Source organism: Capsicum annuum, chromosome 4 (genome assembly GCF_002878395.1).
Source record: "Capsicum annuum cultivar UCD-10X-F1 chromosome 4, UCD10Xv1.1, whole genome shotgun sequence".
Classification (NCBI taxonomy): domain Eukaryota; kingdom Viridiplantae; phylum Streptophyta; class Magnoliopsida; order Solanales; family Solanaceae; genus Capsicum; species Capsicum annuum.
In genome coordinates this window covers 15,354,220-15,374,852 of record NC_061114.1, presented here as the reverse complement: position 1 = coordinate 15,374,852, position 20,633 = coordinate 15,354,220, and the positions used below count along the sequence as shown (strand labels likewise).

At 29.6% G+C, this 20,633-nt stretch overlaps 2 long non-coding RNA genes across 2 annotated transcripts; one reads left to right on the top strand and one right to left on the bottom strand.

The window, feature by feature from the left end:
- Positions 1-548: 548 nt before the first annotated feature.
- LOC107868192 lies at positions 549-13,646 on the top strand. The gene is made up of 4 exons (XR_001673691.2): positions 549-723; positions 793-875; positions 10,636-10,691; positions 13,286-13,646. It is a non-coding gene; the product is annotated as an uncharacterized LOC107868192 (long non-coding RNA).
- A 5,552-nt stretch (positions 13,647-19,198) lies between these two features.
- On the bottom strand, positions 19,199-20,126 carry LOC124897649. Its single transcript, XR_007054437.1, has 3 exons — positions 19,942-20,126; positions 19,725-19,843; positions 19,199-19,641 (listed from the first exon to the last, which is right to left on the bottom strand). It is a non-coding gene; the product is annotated as an uncharacterized LOC124897649 (long non-coding RNA).
- Positions 20,127-20,633: the final 507 nt, after the last annotated feature.

The window sequence follows — 20,633 nt, the reverse complement described above, 5'->3', positions numbered from 1 at the left end:
GTGAAAATTAAAATAATTTTTTTCATGATGTAATATTTATTTAATTATATTTAATTAATAATTTCAATTTTATTTGAATTTTCCATTAATAATATATAATAATTATTTTCAATTATGTTATTTAAAAATTGGGGAAAAAATAACTTTGTATTACATGAAGGTTTTTTTTAAAAAAATAAGCATTTTACGGAGTGATTACAAACAAAAAAACAAAAGGATTTATTTTATGAAATAACAAAATATAAATAAAATAAAATAATAATAAAATATTAAAGTAAAAAATAAAGTTGTGGGTTCGCGTTGGTGTTCTTCAAATAGAAAGATTATTTATATTTGTAAGGTTGGAGATGCCCTTAGTATATTTATCTTGTTTGAGATTTATACATAAAATGTCATGATTTTTAACATATTTTTTAAATTAATTTCGGACTCTCAAGGTCTATTTTACTAATAATTGACCAGGTTCATAAAGCCCAATAACTTGACAAAGTCTAATAACAAAATGGGCCAAGTCCGATCCAACAAAGATCAGATTTGACTTATGACAATGTCCCCTCAAGAAGGGTTTCCTAATTGTTGTTCTCTTTCTCCTCCTATCCGCCTTCTTTGCCTTTGAACATGGCTCCATCCTTTCCTAAAAGCTCAGCTCCGAATCCTTTTGTTGTGGGTGATGAACTATCTTCATTATGATGATGATGTAGCATTTCTTCTTAGCTTGCAGAAGTGAGTGTTTTTCTGTCTCTCCCTCCTTTATTTCAGCTGGATTTTGAACTTTGGTCACATTTTTTTCAGGTGTGTGGTTCGGTGGAAGTGTAAGAGATTGGAAGAAGCTCCCAATCGGGTTTGAACCTTGCATCCTGACTTTGTAGTTCATGGTGAGTCTCTGATTCTTGACCTATCTGATTTCGCCTCTTCTTTTGACTACTGATCTCTTCTCTGGGAGACCTTTTAGTTTTTCCTTGCTTCATGATGGGTTGTTGTTGTTTAAGATTCTCCTTGTTTTGATTCTAATGCTTGGTATTTGCATTCTATCAATATTGATTAGTCACTATCCTCTACTTGACAATTGATTGTAATCACTAAATTGTAATATGCCTTCTTGCTCAAATGTTGTGTTTGTAAGATAATATGCTACTTGATTTGCCTCCCTGAATACATGCATAATATTAATGTTGATTGTCTACATTATTTCTCTTATTTAATTCACTGTATCAATCAGCATCCAAGGGACTATCCATTTTTTTTATCATTTTTGTAAGACCGAGTGAGTCAGTTTATAGCTGTACATTATTCACTGCTTAAATCATGCAGTATCTAAGTGCCTTTAGTATAGCTATTGACTCTGCTTTCATATTAGTATAAATTCCTAGGTTTTGTTTTTCTGCATAAATTAACTCACCTTCCCTGCTTCTAACACAAAAACTATAGCAGCTCATACCTGGGTATCCTTTGCTTGCCCCATCCGTATTGCATGTTACCCATCATATTTCTGGGTTCCTCCACGTCACTATAATATAATGAAGTCTACGTGAATATGCTTGCAGTGTGTCTAGCATAGCAGGCCAGTCATAGAAAGACCTTTAATCCATGGGAATTGCCCTTTAATTAGATGAAAAACATTACAATGCATTGTTGTTTCATCTTACTAAGAGCAATTTCTTTGTCATGTCTTCTAGCATTCCTTCTTTTCTATAATTTCCACATCACTAATGCTGGAATTGCTTTACTACTCAGCTTTGTTTTTGGGTTTCCTTGATAATTTCACCATTTGAAAATAAGCTGATGTAAGTTGAGCCCTTCCATCTTTATACCTGCATAAGAAGAAAATTGCCTCCATAGCTGTTGAGCTATGGGTTCTGTTAGTAATAAATGTTACATTGTCTCTATTTCCCGTTCTTCGCAACAGCGGCATTTAGAAACAATTTGTCTCTTCTTCTTTAAATTATCACCAGTGGAATTTTTTTTTCTCCATATCCTCCAAAGAAAAAAAAAAACCATTTTGAAAGGCAATCCTCTTACCCAGATATTCTTTATCCAGTCAATCATATCCCTCTTGCACCTCATAATCTGATAAACTGATTTCACTGTAAAACTTATTTTTGCTTTCTCCATCCACCAAGCCTTGTCATTTTGTACCAGGTCAGTCGAAGGCTTTATGTTTTCAATAATGTGCAAAATCAACTCTTCTTATAAGAATTCTTTTAACTTCTCCACATTCCACTCTCCATTGTTAATGAACTCTCTTACTTCTATTTCCTCTTCATAATTATTATGATGTTCAATGTGATAGAGATCACATTTCTTAGTCCAATTATTAAACCAAAAACTTGAGTTTTCAGCCTTAATCTCCACCATATCTCATGCTCTATCTCCTCCCTTGCTTTCAATATTCTTTTCCATACCTAAGAAGAACCAGTATTTTTAACAATAGTTGGATGAAGTTTATTGCAGTATTTATTTCCCACATAAGAACTCCATAAAGATGAGGTTGATACTCTGAAGCTCCACCATAATTTGATAAGTAAAGCCTTTGATACATTATGTAAGGACCTGTGTCTTATTCCCCTTTTTTCTTTGGGATAACACATTTCTTCCCAAGCTACCAATGTTTCCTCCTCATGTTTCCTGTATTACCCCAAAAAAATCTTACAAAAATCTCGTGCAACTGATCAATGACCTTTTTTGGTGGATTCATCACAGAAAGGGTATGTATAGGCATTGATTGAAGCACATGATTAATGAGAACATACTTTCCTCCAAATGTCAAAAGCTTATTTTGCCAGGATAGAAGCCTCTTAGTCACCTTCCTTAACAAATCTTCATAATAAGCTTTCTTGTTTTCGCCAAAAAATACTGGACAACCTAAATAAGTGAAAGAGAAGTTCCCTTGGGTTATTCCTGACAATCTTCTGAGTCTGATTGCCAATTAGAGGATTTTTATCGTGCAAATAAAAAAACTCTTATTTTTGTTGATCAGCTGACCCGAGCTATTTTTATAATCTCTCAATACTCTCACCATCTTGATGATAGATATTCTATCGATGATAGATATTCTACCTCTTAAATAGAATAAAATAGTATCGTCAGCATATGAGAGGTGATTTAGCTCTGGGATCCACTTTGGTAGTCTATATCCCTTGAAATCTTTATCTCTATGTAACTCATTTAAGCCTCAAATAATGAAGAGTGTAGAGGACAACGGATCTCCCTGTTTCACACCTCTTGAGAATTGAAAGAATTCATATGAGTGTCCATTAATTCATATGAGTGTCCATTTATCTCTATGATAATAGACCATCTGGGCCGCATGCACTTTCTCCATTAAGCTCAAAAACCACACCTTTCACTTCATCTTGATCGAGTAGTCTTATCATTTTTTCATTCTGCTCCTCTGTTTTTATTTTTGGAATGCACTGCAACATACTCCAGTCTTAACTTATGCCTTCCTCTTTAAATTGCTCCCGATTGCAATAGCTTCCTCCCCAATTTCTTGGTTTGTTTGGATAATTTCTCTTTGATTATTAATGATTTGAGTCAAGTGAAGCATCTTCCTTCCACCCTTAACAAAAGAACGAAAGAATTTTGTGTTCTTGTCCCCTTCTTCAAGCCACCTCATTCCAGCTTTTTGTTTTCAAAATTTCTCCTCTATCTTCAATAATTTTTTTAATTCCGCTTCTGTTTTGCTTAACTCGGCTCTATTAGAAGGCGATGGAATCACCTCTAAATGAGCTTCCTTTACTCTTGTCACATCTTTTAGTGTAGCAATATTCTGAAAAATGTTATCAAAGGCTGCCTTACTCCAAGCTGAAAGAGTTTTTTTAATATTTTTCAATTTGGCTTGAAATTCTATAAAAGGAATACCTACAAAATTAATCTTCCAATGTTGTAGCACTAGATCCTTAAATTTAGGGTGTTTAGTCCAAAAATTAAGGAATCTGAAGTGCTTATTAATAGCAGGTTCTTCTGTAGAATCACAAACCAAATAAAGTGAAACGTGAGCTGAGCCATGTATTATTAAATGATATACTATAGTGGAAGAAAACAGATCCAAGAAAGCTTGATTTACTAAAATTATGTCCAGTATTTCAAAAATACATTCAGCTTCAATTCTCCAATTCCACCAAGTATATCTACTTCCTGTAAAGCCCACATCCAGAAGTGCGCAATTGTTTATGCATATGTCAAAATCAGTAGATTCATGCTGAGTGAAAGGAAGACCACCAAGCTTCTCTTCCTCTGAAAGAATGACATTAAATTCTCCTCCTATTATTCATGGATTTTAGTTGGATTCTGCAATATGTTCTAGTTCTTCCCATGGTTCTAATCTTTCCAACGCATTGCATCTTGCATATACAGAAGTAATATAGAACTCTTTACCATCTTTCCTGAATTAAATGGTTATCTGTTGTATAGATTCCAGAATGACTTGAACTTCCCAATCATATTTTTAGAAAATTCAAATTTTAGCTGAAAAATTAGCCAAAGCATTTGTGAAACCCAACTTTCTTTTGAATTGTTCTAGTTCCCGTGGATCCTAAAAAGGTTTCAAAAGAGCTATAAATGAATAGTGATGTCTCCTATTTAAATCAATTAACCTTTCAAATGAATTTTGACTTTTAACTGATCTAATATTTCAAAAAATCATTTTCTTCAACACTGATCACTATTTGATGACTTATCTCTGCTCCTTATTCTAACTTAAAGTGGCAGTCCTTATCTGCCTTTTCTTGCCCCTTTCTTTAAGCTATTTATGTGTCTGGGAGATAAATCTCCTGCTTTGCTGATCTGTTGAATGTTGCTTTCTAATTCTTCATCTTCATCTTCATCCCTTCTCACCCCTACTGTTCATTCGTCTCCTCAACTAAATCAAAGACTCTTGTATTTATTTCCTGCTCTTCGGTATTATCTTTTCTTTGTTGATTATATTGCAATTGTGCATTTGATGATGATTTCTCTGCACATTTATTTTCTTTCATTACCTTTTCCCCCAAAGTCTCTCCTACTCTGCTTGTACAATAACTAGTACACTTCTTGTTTTTGTGTTTGCTTTGTGTATTTGATTGAGAAGAAATTTTCTTGTCCTTTTCTTTGTTTCCAGCATTAAGTATTGAATTCTCCAACCTGATGGGAGTTGGAGTATGATTTTATCTTCATGTTCTTTTTCTTTAGCCGACTCCACTTTTTCATTATCTGCTGTATTTTCTCCTCCAGAGTTGCTTTTTCTTTTGCTCCTTTCTCATTTTTCTCAATGTCTTATAATGCTTCAAACTGATTACCTGTAGCTAGATCAACCCTATCCCATCTTTTTTGTTGTCTTCCCCTTCTTCTCCCACCTCTTTTCTTATATTTTTGCATTTTAAAATCTTCCTCAGAATTAACTTTCCCTTTCTCCTTGTTCTGTTACTGTTGTTTGTTGTTCTCAGTTGTTTTATCCATCTCTTCTTGTCTCTGTTGTGTATTTATCTTCTCTCCTCTTTCTTTTTTGGAATATAATTCTGGGTGCAGAACATAACATGGTTGTTCATTATGTCCTTGAATCATACAATTCTTGCAATAGTTCGGGACATAATCATACTTTAGCCTAATCCATTTTTCTACAACTTTTCATTCTGTTTTTTCATACCAATGTTAATGCATTTGGGGAATTCACCTAGTAAATCCATTTCTCTTTAACTCTTGCACAACTTGATCTTGTTTGGTTTTTGATAGTCATATACACTTGTAATGGTCTCCCCACTGTTTGTAGCCAATGATAAAACTGTTTCTCTACCAAAAAAGTTTGGTGGAAGAGAAGGAAAATAAATTCATGCAATGACTATTGTAGTTTCTTCTTTCGGACCAAACATGGGATCCCATTTTAAGGTTCTCATCGGATAAGACCAATTTTCTCTGATTTATGTAAAAAGAAGGCTTTGATAATAAAGCACATAATCTTCTAGCTGAGTATCCCTAATAAGCATATGTCTATTGCTTAACAAACCAATGTTACATTCGCCTTTTAATTCATATTGATTGGTTAGGAATCAATTTCCTCAGATCTTGAATATCTGGCCACCCGTAAGAGAATTTATCTATCACTACATATTAAAGGTTTTCATTGACAATCATTTGATCCACCTCTTTCTGCTCCCAAAGAATTTTGGATTCTCCATCTAAATATGAAATAGGTTTCAGTAGTATAGGTTTTATGATGGACGGAGTGGGCTTCAAAAAAGTAATATATGTAATATTTGGCGGATTTGATGTTGACATATCAATCCCTGGAGGAGGTTTATCAGAAGCCGGAGTGGCTAAAGCCATCGACATGGCCATTGCCACCAGTTGAACAATGGAGTTGGGGTTTATCAGTCGTAGGGTTTTTTTTAGGGAGAGAGCATTCGTGGCAGGAAACTATCAAGTTCAAACTTCTGAATTCGAACATTTTTTTAACACGCTTTATTAATCAATAGATCACATTCTTGATTGGTGCATAAAAAAAGGCCAATTGATCAAAGTACCAGAAATAAATTATAACAAGTTAAATTATTCTAATAGTACAAAAATACATACATTATTAGTTTACAGTATATAATCTCTAATCTCTAATCTCTAATCTCTATTCTCTAATCTCTATCTCTAATATCTAATCTCTAATATATTAAAAGTGTGAAGGGCCTTAGAAATATTGTTTGAATTTTTTTTCCTTTATTAAAAAACTTTGTAATAGATAAAATTAATTTTTTACCCTTTTTCTTCATCAATTTATATTATTAAATATTGTCTATAATAAATATAAAAAAATTAAATAAAAAAAATTTCTACTTGTAGTTGAATTTTTAAATTTATGATAATATTTTTTAAAGAAGATCCAATTTAAAAAGGAATCATTATATAAAAAACTTCTATATAAGGTAAAGTTCTAAATATTTAGCAAAATTCATGGAATTATTTTACATAAAATAGGTTAAGACTCCTAAAAGAAGAAAAAAGAGACTAAAAAAAGATTGTGACTTATTTTCTTATACAGAAATGGTAGGTGTACTTTCCAAAAAAAATATTTTTTAGGTTAGTACTATTTGATTTTTTTACTATTTTTTTAAATAAATTATTATTTAATATTTAATAATTTAAAAAAATTAAGAAGTTTTAAAATATATTGAAAGAGGTGTTACAATTAATGTACATTTCTAAAATATATGGCAAGAAATAAGAAGTAGAATTAATATTGATGGACCCTTTTTTTACACTAATTTAATCGCACGTGTCTCACACGTGTAATATTTGATTATTTAAAATTAAAATTAAAATATTCAAAAAAATACTTGAACTTTGACCGAATTTTCAGTTGAGCATACTGAACTTTGCGGGGGTCCTATTACCCCCCTAGACTTTTTAAAGTGGATTTAATTCCCCCGAAATACTATACCTAGTTTCGGCGGCTGGCGATGTAATACACGCGCCAATCTCATTTTTATACGTGTATTTTTTGGCAGATGGCGGTGTAATACACGCGCCAACCTCATATTTACACGTGTCCAAGTGGGCAGATATATGTCATTAAAATACGAAAAAAAGTCTAGGGGGTAATAGGACCCCCGTAAAGTTCAGTATGCTCAACTGAAAATTCGATCAAAGTTCAGGTATTTTTGTGAGTATTATCCCAAAATTAAATGATTTAATGAAGTGTAAAAAGTTCTAATCACTTTTCAAAAATCTTTCACTTTAATATAATAATATAAACATAAACATATGTTTTAGTATAAGCACATATATATTTTACCATCAGAAGTTTCAAGTGGTTGATAGATCATCACTTTTGTGTTTGTCATGCATTACCTCTTTCCCTTACTGCCAGAGGCTAAGTGAGACGCGTTAATTTGAGTCATATTTGTGGTGCAATTATGTTCCTTTTTTTATATATTTAAAATTTTTTCCTGTTTTTAAATCAAATCTTTACAAAATCATTAATTACATTCTTATTACGTAGGTAAAACTTTTAAAAATTTGACACTTCTTAAATTTTTCGTATTCTAACGCTTTTATATTTGTTTCTAGATTTTTCAAAAATTCTTAAAATCAAATTTAGTTGATTTAGAATTCTTAAACTAGTGAAAAAAGTATTAGTTGTAATTAATTCTGATGACTTCTAATAAAGAAAAGTTTTATTATAAATATATTTAATTAATTTTCAACTCTTAAATATCAGAAAAGAATAGTAAAAAGATGATTTTGTTTGAAGCAAAGACTTTTAGTGAAGGACAAAAAGTTCAAACAACATTTCTAAGGCTCTTCACACTTTTAATATATTATATAGATATATAGATATAGATATTTAGATAGATTATAGAAATAGATTATAAATTATAGATAGATATAAATTATAGATATAGATATAGATTATAGATTATAGATATATACTGAAAAAATGACTGTTGAATTTGATCAAACTATTTTGACATACTTATAATTATCTGTGAAAGGTCGACTACTTAAAAACTAGGTACAAAAAATATCATACGAGTTATGAAAAAATTTGATAAATTTTAATTTTTTTTTTTAGATAATACCCTATTACTCTCCTCCTGAACTATACCCAAAACGGCAGAGACACACCTCAACTTAAAGGGGGTTCTATTACCCCTGAACTAATTAAAAGTGTAATTTGACATCCTTAGTGCCTACGTGGCACAACACACTGAAATGTCCACCTAGGCACACGTGTGTGCAACGTAGGCACTAAGAGTATCAAAATTACACTTTTATTTAGTTCAGGGAGGGTAATAGGATCCTATTTAAGTTGAGGTGTGTCACAGTCGTTTTGGGTATAGTTGAGGAGGTAATAAGGTATTTTCTCTTCTTTTTTTTTTTCCTAGGGTATTATTTCATTAGTTCTAATTCTTGGTATACGTTTGAATGATTTGATGACATGAAGACATCATCTTAGGATTTATTAGCTCTGTTGGGTGTTTTCAATTTTGAAACTCTTTTTATGCATTAACTATCAGCTCCAACTATTATAATTTTAATTTTTTGTATTTCTTATCTTTTATCGCATGTAATGTAATCATCTCATAGTAGTATATGAAATAAGTTGTTCATATTAACTAATATTGAATGTGTTATTGTGTTCGTCTAATTTAGGGGTGGTGCGGGATGAATAGCCTCTGCACCGTAACTACACCGCACTTCAAATTATGTACTACTTTTTTTGAGTTAATAACTTAAATGGTCACTCAACTTTGAATTTTTATTCTTAAAAGTCACTTAACTTTAAATCTTTTATCCAGAAAGTCCCTCATTTCATTTTATTATTTTTCAAATTAAATCTTTCTTATGTGAAATTCTTTTTAATAACAAATTTTTAAAAAATACAAAATATTCATTTGTTGACCTTTTTACCCTTTTCCTTCATTCTCCTAAATTATCTTTACTTTCACAAAAATATTAAAAGTTTTGCTTAAACATAGAAAGGATGAACTAAGCCCTTCGATTCATTAAAGAGGGTTGCACTTTACATTCGACAAAACTATTGCCAATCCAACATATTTAAAAAAAAAATTGGTGCAAAATTTATCCGCATTTCAGAAAAATGTCATGAAAAATTATGTTTGTAAGGCGTCGATAAAAAGGTTTAAAAAGTGCTTATATGACATTGTGTATAAAATATCTTATTTGGTTAAAACTTTTGGGCATTTTTTTTAAAATGTCTTATGGCACACTGTAAATGCTTTTGATTGTTACTGTGTTTGCAAGTAACTTGTTACCTTTTTTTTTTTTGTATCTGCACAAACAAAACATTTTTCTACCTCTCTATTGGTCATAATGGTGCAACTTAGTTGCTTCCATATGCCATTATAATCAGTTTCATGTACGTATAATCTGATTAAAGCTCAGACTTAATTTAGTGCACCAGATTTATTTTATCAACATATTGGATTGACAACAATTTTCTTGAATGTAAGTGTAACTCTCTTTAATGAATCGAGGAAAATTACTTTATCCTTTCTCCTCCGGAATCCTGAGCTATGTTTAAGCAAAATTTTTAATATTTTTGTGAAAGGCAAAGATAATTTAGCGGAATGAAGGAGAGGGTAAAAGGATCATTAAATGAATACTGTATTTTTTAGAATTTTGTTATTAAAAAAAATTCCACATAAGCAAAATTTAATTTAAAATATAATAAAATGGATTGAGTGAATTTCTGAGTAAAAGATCTAAAGTTGAGTAATTTTTTAAGTAAAGTTCAAAATTAAATGACTTTCTGGGATAAAAATCTAAAGTTGAGTGACCATTTAATTTATTAACTCTACTTTTTCTATATTATCCATGTTTGTTTAATAGATTTGATTGTCATGACCTTTATAATATTGGTGGTTTCACTTGATTAGTATATATAAACAGAATCTTTTTAACTTGAAACCAAATTATAACTATGATTTTTAAATTTATCAGTGCACAAGTAGGCCCTTTAACTATACAAAAGCTGAACAATAGAACACTCTAATTCTACCTGGCAAAATGCGTGTATACACTCAAAATCACGCGCGTTAGAGTTAGAATTGAAGTATTTTTTTGTTTAGTTTTTATATAGTTAAAGGGTCTACTTGTGCACTGGCAAAGTTCAAGATCATAGCTATAATGTGTCTTTTTTATTAGGTGGCAACATCTGAGTGGATTACTAATCCACGTAGGAGCAATTGAGTTTCACACAGGTAAGTTGCAGAATTAGAGGTTTTTTTATTCAGCTTTTATATAGTTAAAGGTTCTACTTGTGCACTGGCAAAGTTAAAGGTTATAGTTATAATTTGGTGTCAAGTTAAAGGTTATATTTACATATTACGCCATTAATTTTTGTTTTAAAAGATATTGTTATATATTTATTAATTATTAGCTTATAGAGTTTAGAACGAAAGAGTTAACAACATAAGCCAGGCAAAAGTGTTTTGACATAAAACTAAGAACATTTAGATCATTGTCAATAGGCTTTCATTTAAATATTAAGTTAATTAAAACATTAAAATTTTATGACAATTCCTCAATTAAATTACTCGAAACACCCACTTTAAATGTAAAGAATACAAATCCTGTTATACATGTAAGTTACTATATATGTTTGTTACCTAAAAATGATTGAAAAAAATATTCTTCCGAATGTGAATAATTGAAAGTACGTACGTACATATCTAAAATTTATCATTTATAATACAAATTTGTATTATGTATTTCGAAATAAACATGCAACTCACGTTTCCATAAACTAATAACAATAATAACTTATTGAGTATAATCTCATAAGTGATGTATGAGGAGGGTGGTATGCACACATCATTATCCCCCTTTTGTTTTTTTTTGTGAAGGTACGGATATTATTTTCAGTAGACTCTCAATGCAAGTGAAATATATCAAAATCAGTATATATTAGTAGATCTAAAATAATTTTGCTTATAAGGAAAGTATGTATGTGTAGCTTTTTTTTTCTTTTCATTTTCTATCTGGTATTTGGTATCAGTAGTAAGGCGACTCAGTATTTCGGAAACTCGAATTTAAAGTCTCTAATTAAAAGTGATGGAATATTACCATTCCACCATAATCTTGTTACTTTTTCCGCCCCATATTAATTGGTCATCTTACTAAAAATAGTTGCCCGATATTAGTTCTTCACCTTACTTAATCAAGAAAGCATTAGTTAAATTTTTCCGTATTATCCTTATAATTAATTATTTTTGAAAGTATTCACACTCATTCGTAAAGTTTTCAAGAAATTTTTCGAGTAGTAAAATTGTTTTCTTGTTCATGATTTCTTAATATGATTATATATAAAAATAAAAATGACAAACTAATATGAACGGAGAAAATAATATGTACATGTAATTAAAACATCAAAGATCTCTTGAATATATTTAGAGGATACAAATCAAAGTGTATTATGTCATTTTGTTTATCAACGTTAAACTCATAAATTCTCTTTCAATACATGTAAATATGTAAAAAGTATAAATCAAAATTATATTTAAGATTGGTCGAGTTGGTTGAGCAGATGATCTTCAAAATGAAACCTTAAATTTGAAATTATCTGTGTGTTATCTTAATCAAGCTCATCGTACAAAACTTGGTTAGTGCAATTTACTCTCATATGCGATCAACAGGTAAGAAATTTTAGGACGGCCAAAGTTTTTTTTTTTTTTTTTTTGTAAAATTTATGTGAATCCCGACAAGTTTACCCATATTTACATCTTATCCCAATTTTTTTCAAAATCTCATAAAATTATGATTTTTTGTATGTCAGATACATATAAGCTAAGTGAGATACAAGATAATGATACATCTTAAAAATTAACTAATTAACTTGAATTAAGGAATGTAACTGTAACTACAACATTAAATTAACAATTAACTCACTCAATCATTCAATTAACTAAAAAAAAAAAATCCCTAAAAGATGGTATATTGTTGCTAATTCAAATTTCTTAAAATATTCATCTTCCTAATCAATTTGCAGTTGCAATCTTCTTCTATCTTTGTTTTTTGTTCGTCCTATTAATTCTTTTCCAATGATTTACGATTAATATTTTTATTTTTCTATTTCAGCTATTTGCGAAGCTTTCTTCTTCAAATTCTTGATATCCATCTGGTGCAAATTTTTTTTTCTTGGTGAGATTTTTTCTCTTCAACTATTTGAAAAGCTTTTAATTCTTCTTGATTGCAGAGGAAATTGCAAATCTTTTCCTTACTTATACGGACAATCATTTGTATCACTAGTGTCCGATGTTTCTGGAGATATTGCGATGAATTAGATCATAAATTTTGGAGTGGTGTTATCTACAGGTCAAGTTCCTGGAGGACATAATGCTATTTCTGAAATTTTTGGTCAGATCATCATTGAGAATTTTATGTCAGTGTAATTATTGTGAATTTTTTTCTTTTTTTTTCTGATCAAATTTTATATATTTGGATGGTAGATTACTTCCAGATTCATCGCAATGAAAGCACAATTTATTTTGAGATATGTGTTTATTAATTGAAGATACGTAATTTAGCTTAGATTTATATGCATGTTGCATGTTCACGTTTTTGTATCTGAACGGTCGATATATTTTTTTGATATGTATCTCTTTCATATATATGTATAGCGTTAGAAAGATTTGGTATATATGTCTTTTAAAATATCTATCACTGCACCTGATACATATTTGTATTATGTATCTCTTATACTTTTTTATTTCAATTTTCTTTCTTTATACTGATACATCATGTCTTACCGTGATACATTTTTAATGAATAATCAATTTTTGTATATCTTTTTCAGGATATGAAATATATAATTGATGAGATTCTACAACATCCACTAAGGTTTGGTAGCTCGTGCAATGTCAAGTTTAAAGAAAATTTTGAAGAATTTCTGTCATAAGAAGTAATTGAGATGTTCGGTGAAAATGAAGTTGTAAAGGCGGAAAATGAATATTTAGTGACAATGAAGATTCTTCGAGATCAAAACGCAACTTCATACCACCAGAAAATGATTGTTATTAGGTACAAAGTTATTTCTAATTTTGAGATTTTAATGAATAACATTTGTCGGTATAAAATGATCTTTACATGAAGCATATTATCAGATACGTTTAATTATTTTATATTAAGATGATAATACATTAAAATTATACATTAAACCGGTTGTTTAAGAAGTTTGATTACTACTATTTAAATTTATTCTTTGCGTGTATGAGATACATAATATTTTTCAACTTTAAACACCGCTCTATTGCATTGTAATGAAATTAACTAGTTACTTGAATTTATCAATTCAAAAATATATTTATTTTACAATGCAAGAAAAATATTATAGTAATAAAATACTCGGTATGACATGAAACACATGATATATTTGATATACATACATTAACTTATAAGACAAATTTAACTTATATGACAAATTAACATGTATATGAGAGATACATGTTAGCACATTAACAGATACATATAACTTTAGCATAAAATATTATGTATATCTTTTGATTTTTACACCGATATATAATCATGTACATACATTTATCCATAATGATAGTTTGTATCTCTTGAAAAAATATAAATTATTTTTAAGAATGGAATTTGATAATGTCATATATAATATGTATATCAATCAGCTATTTATACTTTTTTATGTGACTTTTTAGTTAAATTTTTTTGTTACCGAGTACATTGCCCAACATCATTTACAAGTTCGAAATATTCAAGTAATTGAACTTATTAATCAATTATTATAGTACATAATTTTGGTGGATCATCATGTTAATGTGAAACATTTAAACAAATTTGTAAATATATTTGATGTATATAAAACAATCATTTTTATCCCGACAAATGTTATTCATAAAACTGAAATCCTCGTATTAATGATTGTGATTCTATGAACAGATACATAAATGTGTTATATTTGAATTTGTGCATTCTAATATGCGATCCAAAATACACTAAATTAAGCATATATGTGTATCAAGCATTTGACAGTAACCATCTGCAGGCTTCTCCCTTAGCATCTCAATTGCACGTTCTTTCGCTCTCTACGCTTTTTGATAATTAATATCGACATCAAAAGCAACTTTAATAACTTCAATTATGTTTGTTGGTGTGTGTATTCTCTTGTAATTTACTAATTTTGGAGCAGTAAAATCACTAACAAACGCAACCGTAGTTTGAACTTGTGTGAGCACTCTATCTTTCAAAGGACAGATGTAAAAATCTAGAAACAACCTTACTTTAAAGAGTTTTGAACCCTTTCGACAAGTGGCCTTAAAAGTCCAACTACAATCCACTGAAAAACATTTATAATATAGTTTCAAACAAACAAAAAACACCAATTTAGATTAAGATACATATATGCAAATGTATCAATATTTAATGCAGATTCAACGATCAAGATTATGAGATTTAAACTTTTTAAATCTGCTAACTTCAACAATAATAGTATCTGATATCTTTTAATTAAATTAAATTATGTATCAAAATGCTCACTAGCCAATTGATTATGTATATTTTACTACTAAAATTAGAAAAACATATATCTCCAGTTATAAATTAACATGAGATACATCATATGCATAAATCATAACATGAGATACATAATACATACTACATGTTAAATGAACTTTGTCTCAAATAATTTCAGCATTCTAAGGTGACAATGTAACATTTGAGATACATAATGGAGAACATGAGATACACAATAATTTTTAATAATTGAAACTCCAGATTCATATCTTTGTTTGTCAGATCTTTTCACTCTAAAATTGAAACAATAATCAATGGAATACTTTGTCATTACAACAACCAGTTTTTTTGTGTCCTTGTATATTTGACCTACCTTAATATCTGAATTCTTACAATCAAAAATTATTTTGTTCACTTTAACATCAATCAAAGACGAAGAATTTGAAATACAAATTTCGAACTTCTCTGTGAAGCTTTAAATCAAATAAATATTTTTTCGTAGAACCATATACAATGAAATGAAAACAAATAAACATGCACATAAATCTGACAAAGCAAAAATAGAGTAAGCAGATGATTTGTCTTAAAAAAACTTAACTTTACAGAAATTAGACTCAAAATATCAAAAGATCACTCTTATATTCTCGTAATTGAAGAAAAAAACTTTGCAAATAGTTGAAACAAAAATCATTAACTAATAATTCATCAACTACAATTCACATTACAAAACAACTGAACAACATAAAGACAGTCGTTGACTAGCAATTCATCAAGAAAAAAGATTGTAAGGGAAGAGAGAATGAGTACCTAGGAATTGGTAGATGCAGCTTTAGAGCCACCAATAAGAAGGTTTATGGAAATTGATAAAAATCATTGAACACGATAAGAAGATAGTGAAGATGAATTTGGGAGTGGGGGTGAGGGTGGGGGATACCTTAATTCAAAAATGTGAAGAAGAAGAGAAAATTCTAGGATGAAATCGCACCAAAAATTTCACCGTTGATAGAGGAAGAAATCGAACTTCGATTGATAAAGTTAAAATCGGATAAAAAGAATTTATTGGGATGTATCTCAACTTTTAATCCAAACTGATAAAAATTGGGGTTTTTGTAATTTTTTCAAATTAAAGGAATAGTAATTTTAGTAACTAAAGTTTTGCTTCTATGAATTTTTTTTTATAACAACTGTGAAATTTCATTACCTGAACCAACATCAAAAATACAATTTAGAGCGCCTCAGCCACCTGACTGTCATAATCTAAGCTATCAGCAAGCTTAAGCCTCAAAATAAAAAGCTACCACAAATACTATCACACTTTCTAAACAAAAAAACCTTGTTGTTTTGAGATCTCTTGAAACCTTCAAATACATCTAGTTTGGTTAAGAAGTCCCTCCTAATTTGTGCTATTGCATCCACACATCGAATTTACACTTCTTTAAATACTTTTTAATTCTTTACTCTCTAGTACATTGTCCCATCTCCCACTCAAATAATACCTTTTATTACATTAATTAGCACTAATTACCAATGGCTTCCCCTAATCTTCATAAACCTACTGCTCCCCGTAATCTCCAGTGAACGAGTCTTACAAATCAAGAATGATATCGTTAATACCGTAGTCTTCCAAATTTGTTGACTCTCTTCTTCTTCCTCTGACTTCTTCATCTTCACACTGGAATTTTAAAGATATTTTTAAAGATATTTTGAACCTGATTCAAATTTTGTTGAGGTTCATTTGTCTGTGAAATACAAGAGGCTGCATGCAGAGGACCAGAGGAGTAAGCCTCCTCTTCATCTCTGCCTCCTCTTCATCTTCCAAAAGAGGAGAGGAGAGTAAGCCTAATGTTGTTGAAGAGAAAATTAAATCTACAAAACAAGAGATTAATGTTGTTTCACCTGTTTAATCCAATCACAACAACAGAATAAGTGGTAGATGATTTCCTGCATTTTCTTGTCATATAACTATCAACAATCATCAACAATAATGTTCATCTTATGCTTCTATAAATATGATTGATGTTCATCTAACTTGATTCGGTTGCATATCTAGATTAGTGGATGCTTAATTTTCTAATCCAACATAATAAAATTCTACGTGTATATATATATATCTTCTTTGTTTTCATTCAAATAATTCTTTAGTGTCAAAATTTTTGCTTAGACAAGAATTAATATCATCAAAATTGAAGCTTTGTGATCACTATTGTACTATTTTGTTGTAGTTAACGAGTTGTATATGAATTTATAGGTGGTAGATGAATGTCGGTCGGCATTGAGAAATTTTTTGAGGTAAAGGTTAGGTTTAATTGTATTATTTTTATATCTCTGTTTTGAGATTTTTTTTGTGTGTGTGTAAAGGTAAAGTTTAGCTGTATTATTTTGATATCTCTATTATATTATTATTTTGTTATAGTTTATAGGTGGTAGATGAGTGTCAAACGGCTTTGAGAATTTTTTGTAAAGGTTAGATTTAATTATATTGTTTTGATGTCGATTTTGGGAAATTATTTTGGTAAAGTTTAGGTTTAATTAAATAAATTCTCTAAAAGATGTTTAATTTAATTATTGTATTCATTTTTATTATTTAAACAAATATCTTATTTAGTATAACGTTTGAACTCAATACAGTGAGGTACACGCGCGAGGCGCGTACACCTAAACTAGTATAGTGAGTTCAAACGTTACATTAAATAGGATATTTGTTTAAATAATAAAGATGAACATAATAATTAAATTTAATATCTTTTGAGTATGTAAATATGGAGAATTTATTTATTAAACCTAATATTTACGAAAAATATTTTCAAAAGTCGATCGACATTCATCTACCATCTGTAAAGTGCAACAAAATAATATAATGATAGAGACATCAAAATAATACAATTAAATCTAATCTTTAGACACAAAAATTTTCTCAAAATCGTCTGATACTCATCTACCACCGGTAAATAATAAAAATAATAATACGATAATCGAGATATCAAAATAATACAACTAAACCTAGCCTTTATATAAAAAAATTCTCAAAGCCGACCAACATTTATCTATCACTTGTAAACTGCAACAAAATAATACGATAAAAATGATATCAAAACAATACAATTAAACTTAAATTTTACACACAAAAATTTCTCAAAGCCGATTGAGATTCATCTACGAACTGTAAACTATCACAAAAAAGTAAACTAATAGAGATATTACGATAATACAATCAAACCTAACCTTTACCTAAAAAATAATTTCAAATCCGACCCATATTCATCTAACATCTGTAAATTAAAATAAAATAATAAGATAATAAAGATATCAAAACAATACAATTAAACCTAACCTTTACACAAGAAATTTTTCAAAGTCAACCGACATTCATCTACAACCTGTAAACTATAAAAAATAATATAATAATGATCATGAGGCTTCGATTTTGATCCAACTAATCACTACTATAAAACATCATATTTTCGACGGCTAATGTAGTCAGAATGTGGCCAGAAAATAAGGTAGTTCCGACTACTTTTCGACTGTTTCATGATAGTCGGAATATAGCTTGTTGAAAAAATATTTTTGACTACTGTAGTCGGAAACGTAGTCGGATATTTAATAAATATTTATTTAATAATTATAAATATTTCGACTACTGTAGTCAGAAATTTAATAAATAATTATTTAATAATTATAAATTTTCTGACTGCAGTAGTTGGAATTAAAATAAATAATTATTTAATAATTATAATTTTTCCGACTAATGTAATCGAAAATTTAATAAATAATTATTTAATAATTATAATTATTCCAATTACCGTAGTCGAAAAATTAATAAATAATTATTTAATAATTATATTTATTCCGACTACTACAGTCAAAAATGTAATAAATAATTATTCAATTATTATAATTTTTTCAATTGCTGTAGTCAGAAACTTAATATACATTATTTAAAACTAATTGTTTCGATTACTTTAATCAATTTTAATAAATAAATATTCTTTTCGATTACTGTGGTCAGAAACTAATGAAAAAATTATTTAATAAAATAGTCATTCCGGCTACTGTAGTCGGTACATTAATAAATAATTATTAATAATTATTCTTCTGACTACTTTAGTCAGAATTTTAATAAAAATATTCACCCAACAATTATATAATTAAATCTTGCATTATAAACAACATAACTAATGTATTTTTCATAATAGGATCAAATACGACAAAAATTTATAAATACAACCACTTTAAAACATCCAAAACAAACATCAAATCAAATAGTTTAAACATCTAAATGTCACAACCAAAAACAAGAACAATAACTACAATCTAATTATCATCAGATTCACTATTTTCCTCATCATGAAATGCTTGAGGCATATGCTTCTTCATCAACTCCTCAAATTTAGCAAACTTAGCATCGTTAGCTGCACATTTCTGCGTCAATTTCACAATTTGCTTTTTCATCGCTTCCATTTCTTCTCCAGTTTGCAAAATAGAAGAGGAACTGGGAAACAGCGAAGGACTACTCGAGGATTAGAGAATCCCTGTCCCGTAGGTTCTACCTTTCTTTGGACCACCTACTACAACTGTCCACATATTAGTCATTTTTGTAGGTGATGGTTGGACCATGGTACCATCCTCTGAAGTAGGTTGTGTTTGACGCCACTCTTCTATACTTTTTTGAAATTCTTACTGAAAGAAAAATTATTTGTCAGCATGTAAACAAGTAAAGTTGAGTAATAATAAAACAATGTAGGTAAAAGTTATTTTCTTACATATGCATCCTTAGCATGCGTTTCAACCCAATGTCCTCTTGTACGTCCTTTTGTTTCTTCCTATGCATCTCTTCACAGACCTCAATAAAAGTGAGTTTTTTTTCCCCATTTTCATATTCCTGCAAAATTAAAAAAAAAAGAAAAAAAAGATAATGCAAGTATGAACTAACGGGTTTCTCAAACAACCAGATGAATTTATCGTTGAGGTAAACACTACCTATTGTAGCATGTTGAACCGTAGGAGAGAGACTGATGTAAATGAGATTGAACATGTACTAATAACTAACTATATACAATTAGAAACTTATTGTTTCTCTTTTTTTTTCCCTAATCAATCACTTCTCCATCTCCAATCAAATAACTCATAAAAAATGAAGCCTTAACCTGTAATAGGTTACTTGTTTTCTGTTTCATGGATCTTCACATGTTTCTAATGATACAAAACTTCTTATATGCATTTCTTCAATATGAGAACACCTTGGATGTGATGTGAACATGAGTTGATGCCTCACAAATGAGCTGCATCAACCTCAATCACATGACTCTTAGAACCACAGCAGGACCATGAAGAGCAGGTGGGATCAAGACACATAACCCAATATCACACACTATAGTGCTCCATTAGCACTTAGCACAAAGCCACAAATTATCACTCGAGAACAATTTTGGGGCCACTGTTTGACTACTCTACAAGTAACTTTAATTGAAAAACAACATGGAGTAGCTAATATGAGATAAAACACAAGCAGACAGATCCTTTATTCAAATGAGGCAGTACAAAAAGAGAGAAATCATATGACAATGTACTATTTAAGAGGGAAGGAGCATACTAGGCAAGATCAATCTAGACACCAATCAACCATATACAGTGCAACAAAAGCATATATATATTTGGCAAGGGATTAGTAC